Genomic DNA, 13567 nt, shown 5'->3' on the forward strand with positions numbered 1-13567 from the left:
TGAACACAGTAACATGCAATTTATTAGAAACATCAAATTGTTAGAAAACAACCTGAAACCAATAACCAGAAAACAGTTAATTGAGAGGAAATATACTTCTGACTCCATCTCTGGATTATTCTTTATTGACTGGATAAATTGAATTGCTCACACATCACAGAAGACAATTTATTTGTTTTGAATTATGTGGCTTCTAAGGTCCCAACACACTCTGAGATATAGGGAATTTTAGTTCCTGGATTTAGATCTTCATTTCCTAATGAACCATAGATGTTATATATAGGTTAAATGTTATATAATTTAGATTGCTGTATAATGTATAAAATTGTTTTTGAAACTGTCTTTGTGTTTATTAACTAACCATGGGAAATAAATTAAAAACCACAGGTAGCAATAAAGATACTGATTAGAGGCAACATTAAGATATCTATGTTACTGAATTACAGTACTGAAAGGGATATGAATATTTATGGAGAGAGTCCTAGTACTAGATTAATTATGGGAGGGTAACCCCCATTTAAAGCTCTAGGTGATTTTACACGTATGTTAAGCACATGTTTATTAATGTTTGGAGAAGAACATCTTTTCTAAAATTTTCTTCTCTCCTAATCTTGCACTGAGAACATAAATCTCATTCATTTGGATAAAGGAATAAAATTTGGATAAAATCTGTTCCAATTTTAATTGAATCAAAGATCGAGAAAGAGACTGTATCAGCTACTAATGTTATCTGAGAGTAGATCACTTTCTGGATGACACATTTAAAAGGTGATTTAAAGGCATAATGGGAAAGGTTAAGGATAGAAATCTAGATAATAAAAATAACAGTAAAAGTTAAACCTAGATGGAGGAGATCAGAGAATATCTTGAAAGGAGAAAAAAAGGTGAAGCTGGAAGAGAAAGGGAAACTGAAACCGAATTAGGAGGGTCCTGAACACAACAACAGGTGTGAAGTTGTAGAGCTAGAAAGAATCTTAGTGATCATCTATGTAACACAAGAACTCAGATTCAGCAATGGTCTTGAACTTCAAGGCTTCTCCTTCTGAGTTCAAAGGTATTTTCAACTATGTGTAGCAACCATTCAAGTATATCAAATATTCTTTCTTGAAATATATAAATACACATATACACTCCTTTGGGCTTGTTTTAGATGAATACTGGTTATAATGCATAGAATTATTGCAGAAAATATGCTCAAGATTTCTCTACTGCAGCATCAAGTGAAGCCTAAACATAGTAACAGAGTGATGATCTAGTCTATGAAATAGGAAAAACTATCTTTTCTTCCAAGATTTCCATCTTTGTCCCTAAAGTGGGAATTTACCAGTTAAAAATTTTAAGGTGCTGGTAGGAGAGTTTCTGTTTTCAGAATTTCTTACCTCTGCTGCTGCTGCGGCTGCTAAGTCGCTTCAGTCGTGTCCGACTCTATGCGACCCCATAGACGGCAGCCCACCCAGTTCCCCCATCCCTGGGATTCTCCAGGCAAGAACACTGGAATGGGTTGCCATTTCCTTCTCCAATGCATGAAAGTGAAAAGTAAAAGTGAAGTCGCTCAGTTGTGTTCGACTCTGCGACCTCATGGACTGTAGCCTACCATGCTCCTCCTTCCATGGGATTTTCCAGGCAAGAGTACTGGAGTGGGTTGCCAGTGCCTTCTCCCCTCTGGCTGCACATAAATGCTATGACCAAGTGAAAGTCACTCAGTGGTGTCCAACTCTTTGGGACCCCATGGACTATACAGTCCATGGAATTCTCCAGGCCAGAATAGTGGAGAGGGTAGCCTTTATCTTCACCAGCAGATCTTCCCGACCCAGGAAGCAAACCTGGGTCTCCCGCATTGCAAGTGGATTCTTTACCAACTGAGCTATGAGGGAAGCCCATATGATCAAAGAGGTGTTTAAAAAATACCCACTCTCAGGTATCCTTATTTAATTAGTTGAGCGGTGGTTGAGAACCATAGCCTAGGTAGATCTAGGAAGAAGGATGTATAAATTTAACTGTCTTTCCCCAACACGCATGAGTCTCTCTCTGCACTTTGCATGTGGGAGTCCTCAGATGATTCTTCTCTTAGCAACACCACGTGGGGAATGGTTGAATCAGCAGTTGTCTGTCTGCAGATCCCAATAATGCTTGGCTGGGTCACCCCAAGATCTAGACTTGGGGAAATGTGTGAGGAAATATTTGGCCACAAATCAGAAAAATGATATCTAGTCTATTTACACTTCTGCAGGGATCCCATTCTTAATCCATCATCTGGTTCAGAGCCTACAAGAAGAAAGTAGTTCCGTCAGTGGTTATCTTCACAGACCATTTGATAAGGTCAAAGTTTTCAGAGAAAAATACTTTGCAAGCTTGCTAAATAGGATGTCACACTACTTAACATAGATATAATCCATATCCTTTAAGTAAGTATAAGTCAACTGTAAATGGGATTTCAGCCAAAACAAAAAGATTAATCTGTATACTATGTCAAAATTGCATATTATTTATAGAAACAGATTTTAAAGTTTTCCCCTTAAAATGTAAAAGTATTTGAATAGGGGAATACAATCTATCTCTAATACCTATCGTTGTTGTTGTTCAGTCACTAAGTCATCTCTGACTCTGTGACTCCATGGACTGTAGCACACCAGACTCCTCTTTCCTCCACTATCTTCCAGAGTTTGCTCAAATTCATTTCCAATAATACCTATATATTGATCTATTTATCAATCAAAACAGGGTATATTTTAATTTCTTAAAAACATATGAATGTATATTGATATCTTTAAACTGCTATCTCCCAAAAACTTTTTTTTGCCAAATCATCAAATAAACAATGATGCTATAACTAGAAAGACATACTGTCAAATTAACCAGAAGTATTATAAAAAGTTGAATATGCCTATAGGTTATGTTGATTTGAAACAATAAATCAACACTTCACTTTTAATAATTTTGGGGGATGTTAGCCTCAAAGTTTTCTTAAACTATTCTCTTTATTCAGATTATGTATTTTATGTTTATATCTAGTCTTTTACTTATGTTTTAGTTAAACATGTAAACCATATTTTATTGTTCAGTCACTCAGTCGTGTCCAACTCTTTGCGATCCCATAGACTGCCAGTACTCCAGACTTCCCTGTCCTTCACCATCTTCCAGAGCTTGCTCAAACTCATGTCCATTGAGTCAGTGATGCCATCCAACCAGCTCTTCCTCTGTCGTCCCCTTCTGATCCTGCCTTCTATCTTTCCCAGCATCAGGGTCTTTTCCAATGATTCAGCTCTTTACATTAGGTGACCAAAGTATTGGAGCTTCATTTTCAGCATCAGTCCTTTCAATGGATATTCAGGATTGCTTTCCTTTAGGATTGACTGTTTTGATCTCCTTGCTGTGTGAGGGACTCTCGAGAGTCTTATCCAGCACCACAGTTTGAAGGCATCAGATCTTCAGTTCTCAGCCTTTTTTTATTGTCCAGCTCTCACATCTGTACATGACTACCAGAAAAACCATAGCTTTGACTGTATGGACCTTTGTAGGCAAAGTAATATCTTTGCTTTTTAATATACTGTCTAGGTTTGCCATTGCTTTTCTTTCAAGGAGCAAGTGTCTTTTAATTTCATGGCTGCAGTCACCATCCACAATAATTTTGGAGCCCAGGAAAATAAAGTCTGTCACCTTCTCCATTTTTCCCCAACTATTTGCCATGAAGTCATGGGACCGGATGCCATGATTTTCATTTTTTGAATGTTGAGTTTTAAGCCAGCTTTTTCACTCTACTCTTTCACCTTCATCAAGAGGCTCTTTAATTTCTCTTCCTTTTCTTTCATAAGTGTGATTAAGAATATATTACTAAACAAGGCAATGTGTATAATCCATACTTCATTTTTCTGGGAAACTAAATATTTTTAATAAATTTGAATTTTATTAAGTTGTCTGTATATATAATGTGCAGACTCCGATATATAAAGTATTCATAGTTTACTCAATGAAATCAATTTGTAGGTTTACTTTCCATTTAATTTTGCATTTTAATGGAAAAAGTTATATGTTATTCTAAAAAGCAAAAGGAGATCAGTCCTGGGTGTTCATTGGAAGGACTGATGTTGAAGCTGAAACTCCAATACTTTGGCCACCTGATGCAAAGAGCTGACTCGTTTGAAAAGACCCTGATGCTGGGAAAGATTGAGGGCAGGAGGAGAAGGGGACGACAGAGGATGAGATGGTTGGATGGCATCACCAACTCAGTGGACATGGGTTTGGGTGGACTCCGGGAGTTGGTGATGGACAGGGAGGCCTGGCGTGCTGCGGTTCATGGGTTTGCAAAGAGTCAGACACAGCTGAACGACTGAACTGAACTGAACTGATTATAGCCCTCTGTTGATCAGAGCTGGAGTGCTGGCTGCACCAGGAAGAAGGTCTGCACTTAGATAAGGTGGGTCCCTTTACGACTGAGAGACTGGACTGAACTGAACTGAAAAAGAAAAACAATGCATATATATGTATAAATACAAATATAAATATGTATGTGTGTCTGTTGGAGGTGTTTAGTTCTAACATAGTGCTTTTGCATTTTGCATGCAACCAAGCTCCGTCTAACAACATTTTTAAATGAAGGGCATTAGCTTAGGAATTCATATTTACCTTGGAAATAACATCTGTCAAAGATTGCTTTTGAAAGGCATGTATTTGTTACCTTACTTCGCCACAGAAAATGTATCTTAGTGGTTGTCTTCTCCATTTGTAGTCAGTTCACACTGACCACTTTAAGTTCATGCTTTATCCTTCCTACAGTGTCATTGATGAAGGTCAGTCCATTGCCCAGCACTTTCTCAGACTTTCTTGTCTTATTTCGTTAAGTTGAATAGTGGTGCTCGGGGTGAAACTGGCAAAACTGAGACATCTATTTTTAATGTCTTCTCTTCTTTGACTCCAGGAAAGGTCTCTCCTTATCTCCTGCCTCCTTCTCTGCTGTTCTTGATTCTATCAGAGACACACAAGTGTTTCCTTAGGCCCTGGTAGCCTAAATTTCTCAATGGGTACTCACATAAGTCTGCCTCTCACAGGTCTAGTTACCCACCTTCTCCATGTTTCTCTCCATATAATACACCTTATCTCACACGGGGCTACTTTGAACCAGCTGTGACACAGTACACAAAAAAATGTAAATATTTTTTTACACAAATTACACAAAAAATATAAAATATGCTTGTTTGAAAATAGCATTTTCCAAAGTGATAAACTATATAATATCAAGCCTAGTAAATCCACTGGTATAGAAGTATGAAGACAGAAGGTGAGGTGAGGGAAGTTTCAAAAAAGTTTGAGTTTACCATCACACACATCAAAAGTCCTGGGTTTCAGTAACAAAAAATCTGTTTCAGCTTGCAAGTTCAAGGAGTTTTAAAAGGATTTATGCATAAATTTATTATTGTCTTCTAACACCTATTAATATCCTTACAAGAAATATTACATGTGTATTCTTGCTTCAGTTAACATAAAACCATTGTCTCTAATATTATGTGTTATGCCATTTATTCCATCCAGTGTAATGTCTAAACTAGGCTCAAAGAGAAGCCAGATGGAGGCCTGGAGGAAATGAGCATTCTCACATACAAATCTCATAAATGTTACAGCTTATTGGAATGAGCTGAAATAATGAATTCTCAGCAAAGCGGACTCCTTTGGACTCCCTTTTCCCCACAGCAGACATGCTCTGTTGGCAACACTGGGGTTCTGCCTGTTCTGGGAGAAGAATGGTCATATTGCTTTCCCAAAAAGAAGCTTACCAAACTTTCGTACTTCCAGCCATGTCACCTGGAACTCCAATCTTTATCAAGCTCTGTGACCTGCGTCAAAGATTTAGATGTCAGGTACAACTGCTAACTTGGCCTCTGGTTTCCTGGACTACAAATTATGTGACAATGGCTAGGAATCAGGCGTGTTCAGTCACATTGCAGCTTCACAAGGAGAACCAGCCCGTGGCCTCATGTGGTCACATGCCCCTATGTGGAGGCTTTGATGGAAATGATCATAGCCAGTCTGGGCTTGGCCTCTTGCACTGTCCACAAGAGTTTTCTCTGCAGCTTGAATACCAGCAAAAATATTATCTCCCACAATATTGCTCTTTGTATTCTGATGAGAGCTTCATCACATTTTAACAGAACATTTCCTTCTTTTCCCGGGCTGACACAGAGCTTTGAGATGCATTTTATGTCCAATAGAAACCGCATGTTTCGTTTGCATAACTTTTTTGTTTTCTTTTCTTTAATGAAATATCTCAAAGCATGTTTACCTAAAATTGAAATGTATGAACTACTCAGACAACTCTGATCTATTTTGGAACAGAGATATAAGAATAAAACAAGGTAAAGTATAAAGTTAAACACCCATGCAATTCCCAGTAGCTATCAGAAAATTAGTAAAATTTTTGAAGAAATCTCCTATTCTCTTTGCATTTATAATGCTGAAGAATACAATTTTAATGATAACCTTGAAGATCATTAATAATATATAAATTTATGTAACATCTGTATATTTAATATGTTCTGATTATTTTGTATTTGGTAATCTATTTGTGGTGTATATAAATTGATGTGGAAGTGTAGCAAAACATCAGAATTTGACTTGTATACTTTTTATTTTCTTGGGATTCAATGTCCATGTCCCTAGAGAAATGTTTAAGTTGTAGTTATAACTGATTCTAGAGCACTGAAAAAGCTATTAAGCCACATATTTACTTGGGGATACAGATATTCTTTTTTTTTTCTTTTAATTGGAGGCTAATCACTTTACAATATTGTGGTGGTTTTTGCCATACATTCACATGAATCAGCCATGGGTATACATGTGTTCCCCATTCTGAACCCCCTCCCACATCTCTCCCCATCCCATCCCTCAGGGTCATCCCAGTGCACCAGCCCTGATCACCCTGCCTCATTCGTCAAACCTGGACTGGCGATCTATTTCACATATGATTATATACATGTTTCAATGCTATTCTCTCAAATCATCCCACCCTCGCCTTCTCCCACAGAGTCCAACAGTCTGTTCTTTACATCTGTGTCTCTTTTGCTGTCTCGCATATAGGGTCATCATTACCATCTTTCTAAATTCCGTATATATGCATTAATATACTATATTGGTGTTTTTCTTTCTGACTTACTTCCCTCTGTATAATAGCTCCAGTTTCATCCACCTTATTAGAACTAATTCAAATGCATTCTTTTTAATAGCTGAGTAATATTCCATTATGTACATGTACCACAGCTTTCTTATCCATTCATCTGCCGATGGACATCTAGGTTGCTTCCACGTCCTGGCTATTGTAAACAGTTCCCTCTAGGAGTTTTATAGTTTCTGGCCTTACATTTAGATCTTTAATCCATTTTGAGTTTATTTTTGTGTATGGTGTTAGAAAGTGTTCTAGTTTCATTCTTTTATAAGTGGTTGACCAGTTTTCCCAGCACCACTTGTTAAAGAGATTGTCTTTTCTCCAGGATACAGACATTCTAGGGAAATTTCTCTCATGCAGATACACACATGAAAAAGCACCTATGGAATAAATATCCCCTCATTCTCTTTAACATTGGATGAACTCTTTCAAGTGAGGTCAGTAAAAGGAGGCATCAAAGATGTTTTCTTATGTTAGATTCAAACCTGGTTCCCAGGACATGAGGGGCAGCCAGGCATGGACTGGTGTAGGAAATAAGAGAGGACAGGACTTCCCTGGTGGTGGAGTGGTTAGGACTTTGCCTTTCAATGCAGGGGGTGCATGTTTGATCCTTGATTGGAGAACTAAGATCCCACATGCCTTTCAGCCAAGAAAAAAAAAAAAAAAACAGACACAATATTGTAACAAATTCAATAAAGACTTTAAGAAATGACCCACATCAAAATAATCTTAAAAAAATAAAGGAGAGCATCAGGGGTTCAGTCTGAAGAGAAGGGAGACAAGTGCCTACTCATACGTGCTTCCAGTGGGCTTCAGAAGGAAGGGATAAGGTTTGCAGGAGATGACTCAGGGAGAGCCTTCCACTCCCATGACTTTCAGAACAGAACATGTTCCCATCAAGGGAGGGAAACTGGGCTCTCAAAACCTCAGAGCCAACTGCAAGCATCTACCGGATCTCACATAGAAATAAGGGCTACAATATTTCCTTTACTAACTTTTCCAAAGATATAGGATTCTTCTGAAATACTGAGACCCTATTATCATATCTGTATTCAATACATCGTTTTCTTTTATTCTGTCAAAGGTGAATAGAAATGAAATTTGATAACTGATTCCTTTGTTAGACTGACCATTTCCTTTTAACAAAATATCCTTGCTTGTAGTATTTACTAACAAGCCTTTCCTGCTTTCTTTTTAAAATGGTCCAATCACATCATTTTGATAATATTTTAAGTTGACTGTTATTTGCATCTGATGTCAAGCTCTTTTTGCTACAATGCCATCAAATTTCATTTGATTATTTAATATCATTACTTGTTCAGCTATTATATGTGCATTGAGGATGCTTACAAATGATATTTAAGACAGAGAAAGCAGAGGGGAAATGTTATTATTTAGAACAGAAAAATGTTATTTCAAATTTGCTATCTCCATGCGAGCCTCAGATATCTGGGGAGTGACAAGTTTATTAACAGAGCAGGATTACATTACAAATAGTGCTTAAATAATACAAATCATCATTCAAGAAACTCTGCTTTAGATCTGTACTTAAGATGATTTATTCAGGATGCAAAAGTACTTTCATTTGTCTCTATTCATCTTTGGTCTTACTCTTGAGAGCAGGTTACAAATCTAATTCTGCATGTTGTCAGCTACTTGAACCCAGCGCTTCCATTTATGAACTTGAACTTCAACTCTATATTGTCAGAAGAATAGCGCGTTATTTCAGTGCTAGCAGCGTGAGTCTATTTTAATGGAAACTATTTTATATTTATGATTTCAAATGAAAATCAATTATAAGTCCAGTATAAATCATAAATTGATTAATGTGGGTCTCTTGCCAGTTGAAGAGATTGTTAAGGGCTCAAGCTACAGATGGCTGACTGCAGGGTTTTGATCAGTAATTTTTTTAGAATTTGGAAGTAGTAAAAACTGTGGACATTAAAATTCTGTGGCAATGTTTTGAGCATTCAACAAGATAAAGGATCTAGTTATCAGGAGGCAATTCTATTCTATTTACTGAATTCATTTCCCTATAATATTGCAGTAAGATATCTCTGTTGAAAAATACTTTGATATCTCTATTGAAAAATGTTTTTTCAATAGAGATATTACTTTATTATTTTTATATTATTATTATTTTTTATTATTACTGCATTACCCATTTTCATGATTGTAATTTAGTTAACACCACTTATTTGATTATTCAAAGAGAAAAGAACAATGTTATTTCTGGCTTTGTTAACCATTAGAGGACCCTTAAAGTTAGTGATTTCTTCGGAAGGAATGATGCTAAAGCTGAAACTCCAGTACTTTGGCCACCTCATGCGAAAAATTAACTCATTGGAAAAGACCCTGATGCTGGGAGGGATTGGGGGCAGGAGGAGAAGGGGACGACAGAGGATGAGATGGCTGGATGGCATCACTGACTCAATGGACGTGAGTCTGGGTGAACTCTGGGAGTTGGTGATGAACAGGGAGGCTTGGCGTGCTGCAATTCATGGGGTCGCAAAGAGTCGGACATGACTGAGCGATTGAACTGAACTGAACTGAAAGTTAGTGATGAACCAAAACAATCACTTTGTTAAAATTAATGCAATAATCTACGTGATATAATTGTATAGGAAAATGACAATGATTGTTCCATTTCAGTTTAACGAAAATATATTTCCTTGAAAGTAAAAAATCTAAAAGCCATATGAATATGTTTTTCTGAATTATTCCTTCATAACTGTATGTCAACCTCATTCATTCATGTATCTATCATTATTTCAGCTCCTAAAGCCACCCTCAGGAAGGAGATCTTGGAACTTTCCAATGGCATTTCCCTTCCTTTCATAATAATCCCTGATAGTCATTTCTAAGTCCCTCAGTTTCCATCCAACAATTGTACAGAGAGCTCAGTTCTACTTATAAGCTATGTGTGGATTGGCAAAGTTTTCTTATCCAAAATGAAAGAAGCAAGAGAGAGATGGAAGGGAAGGGAATAAGAAAAGGAAGGAAAAATAAGGACATAAAGAAGGGATGGAAGTATGGATGAATGGAAGGGAGACAGGGAGGAAGAAAGAAAAAGATCACAGGGAAGGAAGGAAGGAAAAAAGAAAGGCAGGAATAAAAATAACACATAGTACAGGGTTTTATGAGAATTTTTTTTAAATAATCATTTACAGTACCCGGCACATAGTAGGAATAAATAATAAATATCACTGTTGCTGTTAGGTACTGGACAAGTGTTTGAAATGAAATATGAGGTTCTAAAAATTCTTATAATATCTCATAGCCTAGCTTCCCTTTTTATCTTCTAACTCTTGCTTATTAGTGAACTGACCATCTCAGGTTGGTGTACACATATGCTTCATTTAGCAAGGTTCTACTTTAACTAAGACTATGAGGGGGAAAAAAAAGAAACATTTTAAATCCTTGCTTTGATTATTGTAGAGAAAATAAACAGGAAGCAATATAGTAATTTATTAGATTTTTTTATGTAAAAGGTTTTTGTCTCAAGAATCATAACCCAAGAAAAAATATTTGTTCAAGGGCCTGACCATGATTAGTAGTACCAAAAATGATCAGATGCATGAAAAATGCAGATGTGTGAGAAAATGATGATTCAAGAGCATGGTTATTCAACAAAAGGGCTTGGAGGAAAAGTTTAGATCCCAACTTATACATAGCAGGCTAATCCTATCAACAATAAAGAAATTTTTTAGACCCTGGTTGCTTCTTAGGTCTAGAGCTAAAATACTACTTCTTAATTTTAGTTGATTAGACCTAAAATTTGCTCTGAAGGCCTCCTGGCAAGGGTAGTGCATCTGACTCCAGATCAGAAATTTGCAGTGTTCAAATCACATCTGGGTCAAAGTGTTATTTTAAGCTTCCCTGGTGGCTCTGATGGTAAAGAATCTGCCTGCAATGCAGGAGACCTAAGTTCAGTCCCCGTGTTGGAAAGGCCCCCTGGAGAAGGGAATGGCAACCCACTCCAGTATTACCTGGAGAATCCCATGGACAGAGGAGCCTGGCAGGCTACAGTCGCAAAGAGTTAGACATGATGGAGTGACTAACACACACACATACAAATTGTTATTTAAATCAGTCAGTGAAAACATTTTGTTGAGAGATGTTAAACCTTTATATTGTGAGGAATGAAGGAGGGGAAATGACTTCATCTGAATGGGATAAATACATTTTTTCTTGCTTCATAATTTTATTTCAGTTGGAGTTCTGCACACACACACAGAAAAACTATGAATGGAGGTTAAATCAATACACATAATTGTTCATCACAGTTTTCAAAAGGACAATTCTCCTTCTTTCCCAAATAACCTTGTGTTAGTTATTGGCTACTTGACCTGTAGCCCAAGTGTCCATCCGGGCTTTCAAGTTCATTATTTTCCACATGAAGCAGGCATTTCAGGTGGACTTGTTCAGTTACTGTTAATCACTGCAACATCATCCCCACATCTTTTATCTTTCAGCCATAGCTGTACCATACAACCCTTTGCATTGTCTTTGATCTTCCAATCATTTTTGACCCAGTTGACAGCATATGAGTATAAACTAAGCTATCTAATGAGGCTATCTAACTATGGAAGTTCTAAATGACCTGTTTCTCCTATTCTACTAAAAGTTAGAAACTCTCTTACAAGTTCGGTTCAGTTCAGTTCAGTTCAGTTGCTTAGTCATGTCCGACTCTTTGCGACCCCATGAATTGCAGCATGCCAGGCCTCCCTGTCTATCACCAACTCCCAGAGTTCACTCAAACTCACGTCCATCGAGTCAGTGATACCACCCAGCCATCTCATCCTCTGTCGTCCCCTTCTCCTCCTGCCCCCAATGAGTCAACTCTTCTCATGAGGTGGCCAAAGTATTGGAGTTTCAGCTTAAGCATCATTCCTTCCAAAGAACACCCAGGACTGATCTCCTTTAGAATGGACTGGTTGGATCTCCTTGCAGTCCAAGGGACTCTCAAGAGTCTTCTCCAACACCACACTTCAAAAGCATCAATTCTTTGGCGCTCAGCCTTCTTCACAGTCCAACTCTCACATCCATACATGACCACTGGAAAAACCATAGCCTTGACTAGACGGACCTTTGTTGGCAAAGTAATGTCTCTGCTTTTGAATATGCTATCTAGGTTGGTCATAACTTTCCTTCCAAGGAGTAAGTGTCTTTTAGTTTCATGGCTGCAATCATCATCTGCAGTGATTTTGGAGCCCAAAAAATAAAGTCTGACACTGTTTCCACTGTTTCCCCATCTATTTGCCCTGAAGTGACAAGTTAGGTAATAGGATACTAAACATAGTTATCCCTTACCTTTTTATTTTTTTTAACTTCTCAAGACTGGTTTTGCCTGATTTGGATATTTGGCTCCATGACATGGAGAACACAATGTTTAGAAAAAAATTTGTATGTCAAATTTTTTAAATGAATTATGAACCCTTACATAGAAAGCAGAAACTAAACATATTGATCTGCAAAGTATAATCTGTAGCTTATCTAAAGAGGGCCACCTTGGTAACTAACTCTGTTTCCAATTCTTGAATTCTGAGTTTAAGCCAATGCTAGTGATGCGAGGTGATAAATGATGACCACTTGTTCCTGAGTGCAGGGCACTGTGCTCAGCTGCGTTCCCTATTCATAGTGTATGTTGTATTACACTGTGATTGATGAGGTGCACCTACCTAAAATGAGGCTGCCCCCAGGGGATGCAGAGACGTCTTCAGCCAAGTGTATATAAATCAGGACAGAAAAGGAGGCCTCAGGAAGAGTCTATGTAACCCTCCTTACTCAGACTTAATGACTTGCAATCATGTGTCCACTTTTAAAGCCTTGTAGGTATCTGGAAATTTAAACTTCTGTCTTATCATTAAAAATAGTGTGGATTTCCCTGCTGTGTACACTCACTTAGCTGCTACCATCTGTATCTTTTTATGAGCAAACATACTTGATTTACTTAGATCATCTGTGTCAGTCTCCTTTTGTCTAAATCTCTAATTTACATTAGTAGATGTTCATGTCTCTAATTATTTCAACACAACAATTCCTACAAATTGAATAATATGTGTATTTCTATTCTGATTTTACATTGGGGAAACTCTATCATAGATCGATTTTTTTAATTACTTGAGATCTTAATATAGGTAAAAGGCAGATCTGGGATGAAAGGGAAGGTTTAAGGATTCAAGTCCAGCACACTTTCCACTAACCCCATTGTCTGTATAGAGAACATAATTTCTAAATTGAGTCTACAGCATTGTTGGAAAGATCAAGAGCAGTGATACATGTCAAAATGTTTGGGGTTTTTTTCCACATAAAACTATTTGAGGTTTGTAGACCTTCCCCTTGCCTTCACCTCTGATCCCTAAATACAATAGCTTGTGATGAAAATTAAAAAACTGAAACAACTTTACATTA

The sequence above is a fragment of the Bos javanicus genome, chromosome 12 (assembly GCF_032452875.1).
Source record: "Bos javanicus breed banteng chromosome 12, ARS-OSU_banteng_1.0, whole genome shotgun sequence".
Classification (NCBI taxonomy): Eukaryota; Metazoa; Chordata; class Mammalia; order Artiodactyla; family Bovidae; genus Bos; species Bos javanicus.